Genomic DNA, 14,170 nt, shown 5'->3' on the forward strand with positions numbered 1-14,170 from the left:
ATAACTAACAATACAGAAGCATCAGAAGATAAGCTAGACAAAAAGGATTTTCTAAAAATTAAACACTTATCCTCATCAAAAGACTTCACCAAAAGAGTAAAAAGAGAACCTACAGATTGGGGAAAAAATACCGGCTATGACTTTTTTTTTTTTATGACAAATCCACAAAAAGGCCTAATCTCTAAAATCTATAGAAAAATCCACATCTACAACAAAAAGACAAATAACCCAATTAAAAAATGGGCAAAGGACATGAACAGACACTTCACCAAAGAAGACGTTCAGATGGCTAACAGACACATGAGGACATGCTCACAATTACTAGCCATTAAAAAAAAAAAAAAAATGCAAATCAAAACTACAATGAGATACCATCTCACTCCGACATTACTGGCACAAATCAAAAAACCAGAAAATAACAAATGTTGGAGAGGCTGCAGGGAGACTGGAACTCTTTGGCGCTGCTAGTGGGAATGCAAAATGTTACAACCACTTTGGAAAACAATATAGTGCCTCATTAAAAAGCTAGAAATAGAAATACCATATATCTCAGTCATCTAGTGCTGCTATAACAGAAATACCAGAAGTGGAAGGCTTTAACAAAGAGAAGTTTATTCTGTCGCAGTCTAGTAGGCTACAAGTCCAAATTCAGGGCATCAGCTGCAGGGGAAGGCTTTCTCTGTCAGCTCTGGAGGAAAGTCCATGTCATCAATCTTCCTTTGGTCTGGGAGCTTCTCGGTCTGAGAATCTCAGGTCCAAAGGACACGCTCTGCTCCCAGCACTGCTTTCTTTGTGTATGAGGTTCCCGTGTTTCTTTCCTGCTTCTCTTTTATTTCTCAGAAGAGATTAGCTTAAGACACTTTCTAACCTTGTAGATCTCATCAATATAACTGCCACTAATCCATCTTATTACATCATAGTGACAGAATTTACAACACATAGGAAAATCACGTCAGATAATAAAATGGTAGACAATCATACAATACTGGGAATCATAACCTAGCCAAGTCGACAGATATTTTGGGGGGACACAACTCAATCCATAACATCATATGACCCAGCTATAAAAAACCCTATACTACTCCTAAAAAATAATAATAAAATAAAATAATAAAAGCACTATGAGTTGGAATTGACTCAACTGCAATGGATTTGGTTTTTTTGGTTTTATACCACTCATAGGAATATATCCTAGAGAAATAAGAGCCATCACATGAATAGACATACACATACCCATGCTCATTGCAGCTTTATTCACAACAGCAAAATGATGGAAACAACCCAAGTATCCATCAACAGATGAGTGGATAACAAACTATGGTACATACACACAATGTAATACAACAATAAAGAACAATGATAAATCTGGGAAATATCTCACAACATGGATGAATCTGGAGGACATTACGTTGAGTGAAATAAGTCAACCATAAAAGAACAAATACTGTATGAAACCATTATTACAGAAACTCATGAAAAGGTTTACACAAAAAGAAATAATCTTTGATGGCTACAAAGGAGGGGAGGGACAAAGAGGGAAAAACACTAACTAGACAATAGATAAGTTATAACTTTGGTGAAAGGTAAGACAGTATACAGGTTGGGTAAGTCAGCACAACTTGACCAAGGCAAGGTCATGGAAGCTCACAGACACATGTAAATTCCCTGTTGGCTCAAATTACTGGACTGAGGGCTGGCAACCATGGTTTTGGGGGACATCTAGCTCAATTGGCACAATATAGTTTATAAAGAAAATGTTCTACATACTTCTTTGGTGAGTAGCTTCTGGGGTCTTAAAAGCTTGTGGGCAGCCATCTAAGATCCTCCACGGGTTCCACTCCATCTGGAGCCTGGGAGAAAGAAGAAACCCAAAAATACAAGGATCCAAAGGACTAATGGACCACAACAACCACAGCCTCCACCAGACTGAGTCCAGCACAACTACATGGTGCCCAGCTACCAACACCGACTGCTCTGACAGGGATCACAATAGAGGGTCCCAAACAGAGCTGGAGAAAATGTGGAACAAAATTCTAACTCACAAAAAAAGACCAGAGTTACTGGTCTGACAGACACTGGAGAAACCTTTAGAGAATGACACCCAGGCACCCTTTTAACTCAGTACTGAAGTCACTCCTGAGGTTCACCCTTCAGCCAAAGATTAGACAGGCCTATAATACAAAACTAGACTAAACAAGCACACCAGCCCAAGGGCAAGGATGAGAAGGTAGGAAAGCTGGTAATGGGGAAACCAAGGTCAAGAAGGGGAGAGTGTTGACACATCATAGGGTTGGCAACCAACGTCACAAAATTATGTGTATTAATTGTTTAATGAGAAACTAATTTGCTCTGTAAACTTTCATCTAAAGCACAATTTTAAAAAACTAAAATAATAATTGGAATGTGGAATGTATGAAGTATGAATCTAGGAAAATTGGAAATGGTCAAAAGTTAAATGGAACACATAAATATCGATATCCTGGGCATTAGTGAGCTGAAGTGGACTGGTATTGGCTATACTGAATCAGATAATCATATGGTCTACTATGCCATAAATGACAAATTAAAGAGAAATGGAATAGCATTCATTGTCAAAAAGAACATTTTAAGATCTGTCCTGAAGTATAATGCTGTCAGTGATAGGAAAATATCCATATGCTTACAATAAAGACCAGTTAATACGACTATTATTCAAATTTATGAACCAACCGCTAAGGCCAAAGATGAAGAAATTGAAGATTTTTACCAACTTATGCAGTCTAAAATTGATCGAACATGCAATCAAGATGCCTTGATAATTGTTGGCGATTGGAGTGTGAAAGTTGCAAAGAAGGATTGGTAGCTGAAAAATATGGCCTTGGTGATAGAAATGACACTGGAGATCACATGATAGAATTTTGCAAGACCAACGACTTCTTCATTGCAAATACCTTTTTCAACAGTATAAACGGCGACTGTACACGTGGACCTCAACAGAATGGAATATAAAGGAATCAAATCGACTACATCTGTGGAAAGAGATGATGGAAAAACTAAATATCATCAGTCAGAACAAGGCCAGGGGCCGACTGTGGAACAGACCATCAATTGTTCCTATGCAAGTTGAAGTTGAAGAAAATTAGAACAAGTCCACGAGAGCCAGAGTGAGAATATCCCTTGAGCACATCCCACCTGAATTTAGAGACCATCTCAAGAATAGATCTGACTCACTGAACACTAATGACTGAAGACCAGACAAATTATAGAATGACATCAAGGACGTCACACTTGAAAAAAGCAAGAGGTCATTAAAAAGAAAGAAAAGACCAAAATGGATGTCAGAAAAGACTTCGAAACTTGCTTTTGAACATAGAGCAGCTAAAGCAAAAGGAAGAAATGATGCAGTGAAAGAGCTGAATAGAAGATTTCAAAGGGCAGCTCAAGAAGACCAAGTATTATAATCAAATGTGCAAAGACCTGGAGGTAGAAAACGAAAAGCGAAGAACATGGTCAGCATTTCTTAAGCTGAAATAAGTGAAAAAAAAAAAAATTCAAGACTCCAGTTGCAATATTGAAGGATTCTACGGGGAAAATATTAAGCGACACAGGGAGAATCAAAAGAAGATAGAAAGAATACACACAGAGTCACTGTACCAAAAAGAATTGGTCAATGTTCAGCCATTTCAAGAGGTAGCATATACTCAAGAACCGATGGTAACGACAGAAGAGATCCAAGCTGCACTGAGGCATTGGCAAAAAACAAGCCTTCAGGAACTCATAGAATACCAATTGACACGTTTCAACAAATGGATGCAGCGCTGGAAACACTCGCTCATCTATGCCAAGAAATTTGAAGACAGCTACCTGGCCAACCAACTGGAAGAGATTCATATTTGTACCCATTCCAAAAAAAGGTGACCCAAAAGAATGTGGAAATTATAGAACAATATCATTAATATAACACAAAAGTAAAATTTTGCTGAAGACCGTTCAAAAGCAGTTGCAGCCGTACATAGACAGGGAACTGCCAGAAATTCAAGCCAGTTTTAGAAAAGGGCGTGGAACAGGGGATATCATTGCTGATGTCAGATGGATAACGGCTGAAAGCAGAGAATACCAGAAAGATGTTTACCTGTGTTTTATTGACTATGCAAAGGCATTGTGTGGATCAGAACAAATTATGGATAACATTGTGAAGAATGAGAATTCTAGAGCACTTAATTGTGCTCATGAGAAACCTGTACTTACACCAAGAAGCAGTCTTTCAAACAGAAGAGGGGAATACCACATGGTTTAAAATCAGGAAAGTTGTGCTTCAGGGGCATATCCTTTCACCATACATATTCCATCTTTATGCTGAGCAAATAATCTGAGAAGTTGGACTATATGAAGAAGAACAGGGCATCAGGATTGGAGGAAGGCTCATTAACAACCTATATTATGCAGCTGACACAACCTTGCTTGCTGAAAGTGAAGAGGACTTGAAGCACTTACTGATGAAGATCAGAGACCACAGCCTTCAGTATGGATTACACCTCAACATAAAGAAAACAAAAATCCTCACAACTGGACAAATAAGCAACATCATGATAAATGGAGAAAAGAGTGAAGTTGTTGAGGATTTCATTTTACTTGGCTCCTTAATCAATGACCAAGGAAGAAGCAGTCAAGAAATCAAATGACGCATTGCATTAGGCAAATCTGCTGCAAAAGATCTCTTTAAAGTGTTAAAAAGCAAAGATGTCACTTTAAGAACTAAGGTGCACCTGGCCCAAGCCATGGTGTTTTCAATCAACCACCTTATATGCATGTGAAAGCTTGACAATGAGTAAGAAAGAACAAAGAAGAATTGATGCCTTTGAATTACACTGTTGGAGAAGAATATTGAATATATCACAGACTGCTAAAGAACAAACCTGTCTTGGAAGATGTACAGCCAGAATGCTCATTAGAAGCAAGGATGGCAAGACTTTATCTCACATACTTTGGACATGTTATCAGGAAGGACCAGTCCCTGGAGAAGGACATCATGCTTAGTAAAGTAGAGGGTCAGTGAAAAAGAGGAAGACAACAAGATGGATTGACACAGTGGCTGCAATAATAGGCTTGAGCATAACAATAGTTGTGAAGATGGTGCAGGACCGGGTAGTGTTTTGTTCTGCTGTACACAGGGTCATTATGAGTTAAAAAAGAGCTGAATATGAAGATTTCAAAGGGTGGCTCAAGAAGACAAAGGTTGAAGACACCTAACAACAACAACATTAAAAAACGTCTGCGTTGAGCATTATCCTCTTTCAATAAAAACCAAAACCAAACCTGTTGCCCTATGGGACAGAGTGGAGCTGCACCGTAGGATTTCCAAAGAGCTGCTAGACTCGAACTGCTGATCTTTCAGTTAGCAGCCAAGCGCTTAACCACTGTGCTACCAGGGCTCCTATGCTCCTTTAAGAACTATTTATATGGGCTCAAAGTGACAACAGCAGCTAAAAAGATTAAACAGGAATCTTGGGGGACAGTGAGTTTATGTTAATGGGTGAGGAGCAACTTAGAAAAGGATGTTAAGAAGGGTTGCACAACTCGAAGAATGTAATCAATGTCGCTGAATTGTACATTAGAAAGAGTTGAGTGGGTGTATATTTTGCTGTGTATATTCTCAACAACAATAACAAAGTAAATTAATAGAATAAAATAAAATAAAATCTCTTTCTGGCGTATCAGGGCCAGGCAGCAAGAGTTCTCCAGAGCTTCCCCTCCGTTTACAATCTCCTATAACATCATTCTCTGGCCCCTAACTACCCCACAAACAACCTAAATGCCCATCAACATATGAATGGTTAAACAAAACAGAAGGGCTTCCACTGGACAATAGTCCTAAGGGCCCACTTGGTAAAAGGACTGGCCACACAGCCCAATTCAGGGACTCAGTGGTCAACGTGTTCTAATCTTACCATAACAAAGAAAAGGGATGCTCGAACTGCTGTGCCCATGCCTCATTCTGTCACCCGCTAGGGCAGTAAAAGGCTAAGGCCACGGGAAAGTTGGACCACGGAGCAGACTTCCTGATGAGAGGACCTTTACTTCCTGAGGCTGGTAGACAAGTTGCTGTGCTGAGTGTGGCACTCCTCTAGTTGGTGAGTGTCGAGGTGCGCTTGGTGTTATGGATTGAATTGTGTCTTCCCAAAATATGTGTTATAAATCCTAACCCCTATACCTGTAGATTTAATCCCACGTGGGAACAGGGTTTTCTTTGTTATGTTAATGAGATCATACCAGTGTAGCGCATGTCTTCAATCTAACCACTTTTGAGATATACAAAGAGCAGATTAGACACAGAAGCAAGCAAGCACAAATCGGGGGGAAGGGGGAGGAGATTAATGCCATGTGAAAATCTCCCAGGAACACTAGAAAAGCTAAGAATTTCCCCCCACAATGGACAGAGGGAGACACCCCCTAGAGCCGGCACCCTGAATTCGGACTTCTAGCCTTCTAAACTGTGAGAAAATAAATTTCTGTTCCTTAAAGCCACCCACTTGTGATATTTCTGTTACAGCAGCACTAAGAAACTAAGACACTAGGAGATCTCTCAATGGCTATGATAGGCAGAAAGCTACAATACCCCTTGATTCCCACTCCTCTGTTTGAATCCACCAGCTTCTCCTTGGAAACAATAAGGGGCAGTTCCGCTCTGTCCTATGGGTTGCTATGAGTTGGAATCGACTCAACGGCAACAGGTTTTTTTTTTTGGTTTGGTGTGACTATGGAGCCCCAGTGGTGCAGTGGTTAAGAGGTTGGCTGCTAACCAAAAGGTCAGCAGTTTGAATCCACCAGCCGCTCCTTGGAAACCCTATGGAGCAATTCTACTCTGTCTTACAGGGTCACTATGAGCAGGAATCCATCCCTTGGCAACGGTTTGGTTTTTTTTTTTTTTGGTGTGACTATGGTGGCTTGAATCCACCCTGTGTAGCTGTTAGGCACTCAGCTGCTAACTGAAAGATCTGTGGGTTCAAATCCACCAGCCACTCTGAGGCAGAAAGATGTGACAGCCTCCTTCCATATGGATTTACTGGCCTTGGAAATCCTATGGCACAGATGTACTCTGTCCTATAGGGTTGCTATGAGTCAGAATTGACGGCAGTGGGTTTGGTTTTGAGTTTGGTATGACTACAATGATTATATTGTATTAATGGCAAAAGAAACTTTGCAGAACTAAATAACGTTTGTAATCAGTTGGCTGTAAATTTGGGAGATTGGGTGGGCTAAAGATGTGAGCCTTTTAAAAGCAGAGGCTTTTCTGTGGCTGGTGATAATAGAGAAATTCAGAGTGATGCAAAGAGTGAGAAGGATTCAACATAAGGTGATATTCCGTAATAGCCTATGAAGACGGAAGGGCCACATGAAAAGGACCTGAGAGCCATTTCCGGTGGCTGCCAGTGACCTACAACAGCCAGCCAGCAAGAAAACTGGGCCTCAGTTCTACACTCACAAGTAACTTCAGTGAGCTGGAAACAGATTATTCTCCAGTTTCCAGACAAGAGACTTGCCCACAGAAACCTCAATTTCAGTCTTGTGAGACTCCTAGCAGAGAACCCTGCTGCATCAACTCTGAAGACAGAAGAGGGTCCAGTAGGGCCTGCCATGTGCTATTATCCATCCAAGAATGTTCATTAATTCATTGTACTTCGCTGTCATAATAGCCCATTGTGAAACTTGTCAGTTGTGGACTGTGATTACCCTACAGAATGTGAGCAGGTCATTGATTCTTACAGGGACAGTGTAGACAGAGGTATTTAAGCTGAGGGACCACAGACCTAGTGGCTTCCCTGCGCTATTATGACCCAAACTCTTGTCAGTGTCACATCACCTTCACGGCCAAAGCATGTCTTATCCGTGGTCGATTGGGACATCAGATGCCGCACTGAGGTTCAGGTTTCTGGGTGCTGCTGGTGTGCATGCTACTACGTTCTCTGTTTTATATTCTTTCTAAGTAAATTATTGCTGAATAAGTCAATTGTTTTGTGAGTTTGATTGGCAATTCGAACTCGAAATGCATTCTGGTGGTTTCTCATTGGGACCCTTCTTCTGTTTCTCAAATTAAATGGATGGATCAAAACTATCCTCTATTAAGCCCACAGTGTACTGTAGGAATATTTGGCGGGGGGTGGGGGGGGAGCCAGTGACTGGGGGATATAATCCTTACCTCTGACCAATTAATGTGTTTTTATTTCTGTTTTGCCAAAGAGGTTTTGGTTGCTACTGTTGTTACTAATAAGCAGTTTTGAACCTTATAAAATGACATTTCATCAATTGAGATCACGGTGTGATTTATCTCTTTTAGGATGTTAACGTACTGTGAATGGATTGACAGATCCTCTAATGGTGAACCATCCTGGCTTTCCAGTATAATCCCCCATGCATCTTTTTTATTATCATTATTATTCTTATTTTATTGTGCTTTAGCTGAAAGTTAGTTTCTCACAAAAATTTATACACATATTGTTATGTGATACTAGCTGCCATCCTTATAAGGTGACAGCACACTCTTACTTTCCAACCCGGGTTTCTCGTGTCCTTCCAACAAGCTCCTGTCCCTTCCTGCCTTCTCATCCTGCCTCAGGACAGGAGCCACCCATTTGGTCTTGTGTGTCTGCCTGAACTAAGAAGTACACTCTTCACGAGTATTATTTTATGTTTTATAGTCCAGTCTAATCTTTGCCTGAAGAGTGGGCTTCGGGAATGGTTTTAATTCTGGATTAACAGATAGTCCGGGGGGGTGGGGGGGGGCGTGGCTACCAGGATTCCTTCAATATCTATCAGACCATTAAGTCTGGTCTTTTTATGTGAATTCGAGTTCTGCTCCACACTTTTCTCCTGCTCTGTCAGGGACTCTCTGTTGTGTTTCCTGTCAGGGCAGTCATTGGTTGTAGCTGGGCACCATCTATTTCTTCTGGTCTCAGGCTGATGGAGTCTCTGGTTTAGTGGCAATTTTGTCTCTTGGGCTAGCATGTTCCTTCTGTCTTTGGTGTTCTTCATTCTCCTTCACTCCAAGTGAGTTGGGACCAATTGATGCATCTTAGATGGCTGCTCTCGAGCTTTTAAGACCCCAGACACCACTCACCAAAGTTGGAAGCAGAACATTTTTAATAAACTTTGTTATGCCAATAGACAGAGATATCTCCTGAAACCATGGTTCCCAGACCCCAGACCCTGCTACTCTGTCCCTCGAAGCGTTTGGTCATATTCAGGAAACTTCTTAGCTTTTGGTTTAGTCCAGTTATGCTGACTTCCCCTGCATTGTGTGTTGTCCTTCCCTTCACCTAAATGATTCTTGTCTACTATCTAGTTAGTCCCTCATTCATCTCGATGCATTATTTTGCAATTGTTTTTTCAGTTCTGTAGCTAATGTTTTGTTTGGTATTTTGCATAAAAAAATGAACCATAATTTTATATCTTCTGTTACAATCCTCTGAATTTAGAATCAAATCGGCTGAGTAACTCTTTGCTTCTGTTTCATAGAAAAACTCTCAAAAATAAAGATGAACTATTCTTGAAAGATTGGAAAAACTCACATTTAAAGCCACCAGAACCTATTTGCAGTTTTGTTTTATGGTTTTTTAAAGAGGATCTTTCACTACTATTTCAAACTTTTAATATTATTAGCCCATTTAAGAACTCTATTCTTTAACTATTGAAAAGTCTTAAATCTGGTTCAGATGGTTATTAAAAAAAAAAAGAAGAAGAAGAATTGGAAACAATGAACTGTCAAGCTGTTGGTGTTGCTATGTGATTGCTCTGCTTTCTGAGTAGTGAGTCTTGGGGGAGAGAGAGGCTGGGAGTAGGATTCCTGGTTCCTTTCAGTCCCTTCTGTAAAGGAGATGAACTGGAGGGTAGGTTGACCTATAATTTAAGTCGATCTGAGATAAATCAGGAGTTTGAACATTTGTCTGTGGCTTTGTCTCTGGCTACCAAAGAATAGTTAACACTCAATAGCCACATTCTATGGGTTATCCTCCTCTTGAAAAAGATAATTTGTTTAATATGTATATATTGTTGTTGTTAGGTGCTGTTGAGTCCATTCTGACTCATAGTGACCGTATATACAACAGAAAAAACCCTACCCAGTCCTGCAAGTGTCACAATCATTGCGTATGTGTGTGTGTGTATATGTATATATATATATACACATATACATGTATACATATACATATATGGAAACCCTGGTGGCGTGGTGGTTAAGTGCTACAGCTGCTAACCAACAGGTTGGCAGTTCAAATCCACCAGGTGCTCCTTGGAAACTCTATGGGACATTCTACTCCGTCCTGTAGGGTCGCTACGAGTTGGAATCGACTCAGCGGCGCTGGGTTTATATATATATATATATTTGGAAACCCTGGTAGCACAGTGGTTAAGTACTACGGCTGGTAACCAAAAGGTTGGCAGTTCGAATCCACCAGGCACTCCTTGGAAACGCTGTGGGGCAGTTTTACTCTGTCCTGTAGGGTCGCTATGAGTCAGAATTGACTTGACAGCAATGGGTTTTATATATATATATATATATATATATATATATACACACATACATATATATGTAAGTATTATGTATGTATGTGTATACATATTATGTGTTATGTATGTATATGTGTGTTTATATATATTCATATGCATACATATATAATATGTATTTTATATATACATATATATAAAAATCATGAAAAGCCCTGCAGGGTATACATCAAAAGATAACAATATTTACTTCTAATGATTGATTTGGTGGGTTTTTTTTTTATTATTAATTTTTTTTATTTCAGAGTAGTTTTTGATTTACAGAAGAATTACAAACATAGTACAGGGAATTTTGGCATATCTCACACCCAGTTTCTCCTATTAACAGCTTTTATTACTATGGTATATCTGCTACAAATAATGTACCAATATTAATAAGATATTATTAACCAAGCTTCCTATTGTATTCAAATTTTGCAGAATGTCTTTTTTTTTCTCATCCAGGTCCCCATCCAGGATACCACACTTCATGTAACAGCATGTCTCCATAGCCTCCTCTGGACTGGGACAGTTTCTCAGACTTCACTTGTTTTTAATGATGCTGATAATTTTGAGGAGTACTGGAGAGGCGTTATGAAAAACACCCCTGGGTTTGGGTTTTTCTGATGTTTTTCTCATGGTCAGCCTGGGGCTATGAGATCAGGAAAAGAAGAACACACAGGTGATGTACCATTCTCATAACATCACATCAAGGGCACCAACCTGACTTATCACTGATAGCATTAACCTTGGTCCCCTGGCGGAGGTAGCATTTGCAGCTTTCTCCACTATGAAGTTACTTTTTCCTGCTTTCCATATTGAACTTTTCGAGAGCAAGTTACTAAGTGTAGCACATTGTGTGTATTTTCAATTTTTTTAACTCAAGTTAAAAAAAAAAAAAACCCTCTAATTGTTTCTTCCTCCATCACCATCACCCATTTATTGTTCTCTCTGGGATGAGACCTAACTAGACCAGCATAACTTAACACTGAAATACTTGGGTTGGGATATGTCGCCCTTGATGCTGTTGAGGCTGTTGTTGGTCTTTTAGCTTGCAGCAATGAGGCTCTGGCTTAGGTTACACGCAACCACGGATAACCCCAAGGTTGCCTGCCTTTTAATCTTCTATCTCAGCTCAATTTTAAGGGGTAGTAAAATCCATGGAAAATATTTAAATTTGACATTGTAAAAAAATGTAAATTCTTAAGATTTTTCTTATGATTTTGATAATTTTTTAACTAAGTGAAAGTCACACAAAAGTAATTTTAATTATTTTTATTAGTCTTTCCAAGAGACATATAAGATTTTCCATTTACTTTCTTCAATTATGATTGGAAATACATTCAGTAAGTAATTCTAAATGCTGATAGTGTTCTCCATTTTTGCATCAAGACTGGTAAGGAAATGAGAATAAAGGAAAGGGATATGAATGGAAAAAGTGGAATAAAAGCAAAAAGTGAGAGAAGACCAAGGAGCACTTCTATATGTGTTTACATATACAAGAGTTTTTGTTTTTGTTTTTGTTTTATATTGAGAGAGAAACTGAGATGGTGGCAGAGTTTCCTACAGTTATAATGAGGGAGATATTTTACACAAAAAAGAAGACATGAATCTTTCTTGGCCTAAGAACATACTAAATTCACTTTAAAAAAAAAAAAAAAAAGATCTAACTCCACTTGCTCAATTTGTCCCAAACTTCTTCAAAGAGTTGCCTATACTTACTGAGGAGGAGTCCTGTTACATCCATTCATCACTCAGCCCATTGCGATGTGGTTTCTGACTCCATTGAACCTGCTCTCCCAATACCACATAAACCAGTTGCCACATAAAAGAGACAATGACACTTTCTGTCCTTGTTTCCCCTCCTACAACTCTACCACCACCCCTGAATCTTTTTTAGGATTCACTTTCACCCAGTTTTTATTTTAGTGGTCTCTAGTTTCAATGATTTCTCTTTAAGTCTCATAATTTTAGCTATCAGTAGGTTCTAGGTATACATAAAGCATCAAAAACTGATAATGCCAACATACCTGCCTCAGGCCTTGATATCTCCCTGGATTTTAAGAACCTCCTGTCCATCTGCAAATTGGACATGCCTTCCTAAGTTTCCCAGGGGCTCCATTGACTCCCTATGAATAAAATGGGACCCATCACCTTTCTGGGCACACTGCAGTCACTTCCCAGTGGATGGGATGGGAAGCCAGGCTGTCAGTGGCCACAAAAATGGTTATTGTAAGGGACAAGGAAATGCAAGGCAAAGAAGCAAGTGGTGATTTGCAGATGTGGAGAGAAGCAGAGAGATGAAACAAAGGTTAACTGAGGATGCTTGGTGATAGAGAAGGACCCAGTGTCCAGTAGAGAAAGTGAGAAGGGATACTTGGAGAAGATGGAAAGATACTGCAGGCCAGTCAGAGGCACCTGTGCCAGAAAAAAGGACCAGAGATGCCGGGGACAGGAGAGGATGAGTGAGTGAACCACCACTGCCAACAGAATTAATGAGGCTTTTTTTCCACTAATTTTCCTCGATATCTGTTGCAGAAATCTTTACCATCACAGCAGAAACTGGAAATCTTCAGGTACCCATAAACCAACTTCCAAGCCCTACACTCATTAGAACAGTCCAATTCAGTGTGGTTGTATAACCATCCGTCTGGAAAAGAAGGACATTCACACTCAGTGCCTGAGAACACAATGCTTGGAACTCAAAGTTAAAGGACCTTCCCCACCCACACCCACTCCAGTCTGCAGGAAAGGAACACATCCACCTCCCACAAAGAGCTCCTCAGACTGGAAGGCATGCCAAGAGCCCCTCAGTCAGTGCCAGGGAGAGGGGCCAGTTCAAGTCAACAGGGCTTGGCTCAGGCAGAATTACCTCTCCTATGGAAAATGAAGATATCCCTCGTTCTGCATCCTCGCGCTTGCTCAGTGGTGCAGTTGCCATAGCCTTTAATACATCGGCCTCTCTTAAAAGTGTTGCAGACCATGCACAATGTGGCCTGAGCTGGGGAAAGCAGACATGAAAGTTGAGCCCTGGAACCAAGGTGGACTAGGACAAAGACAGGGCCCAGGAGACCAGGGGCAAAGCATGACCTTAAATACCTCCCTATCCTCCATAATCTTCTGGGCTGGAAATGTCCCCACAAGACTGTGTCCAGAGGGTCTTTAAGTATCTGGGCCTTTGAAGCAGGAATCTTGAATTCCGTGAAGAATAAATACCTTTGTGTACAATCTAAATGGGTGAGTTATATGGTACGTGAATTATAGCTCAATAAAGCTGTTTTTTTTTTTTTCTTTAATCTTTAGGAAGAATAATGTCCAGCAAGAATGCAAAGTGTTGCAGGAAAATCCAATACCTCTACAACAAAAAGACAAATAATTCAATTAAAAAATGGGCAAAGGATATGAACAGACATTCAGGTGGCTAACAGACACATAAGGAAATGCTCGCAATCACTAGCCATCAGAGAATGCAAATCAAAATCACAATGACATACCATCTTACCCCGACATTACTGGACTTGAAGGATCAGGACCATAGTTTCATGGGATATCTCAGTCACTTGGCATAATATAGTTCATAAAGTTTATGTTCTTCATCCTAGTTAGGTGAGTAGTGCCTCGGGCCTTAAAAGCTTGTGAACAGCCATCTAAG

Source organism: Loxodonta africana, chromosome 15, assembly GCF_030014295.1.
Source record: "Loxodonta africana isolate mLoxAfr1 chromosome 15, mLoxAfr1.hap2, whole genome shotgun sequence".
NCBI classification, from domain to species: Eukaryota; Metazoa; Chordata; class Mammalia; order Proboscidea; family Elephantidae; genus Loxodonta; species Loxodonta africana.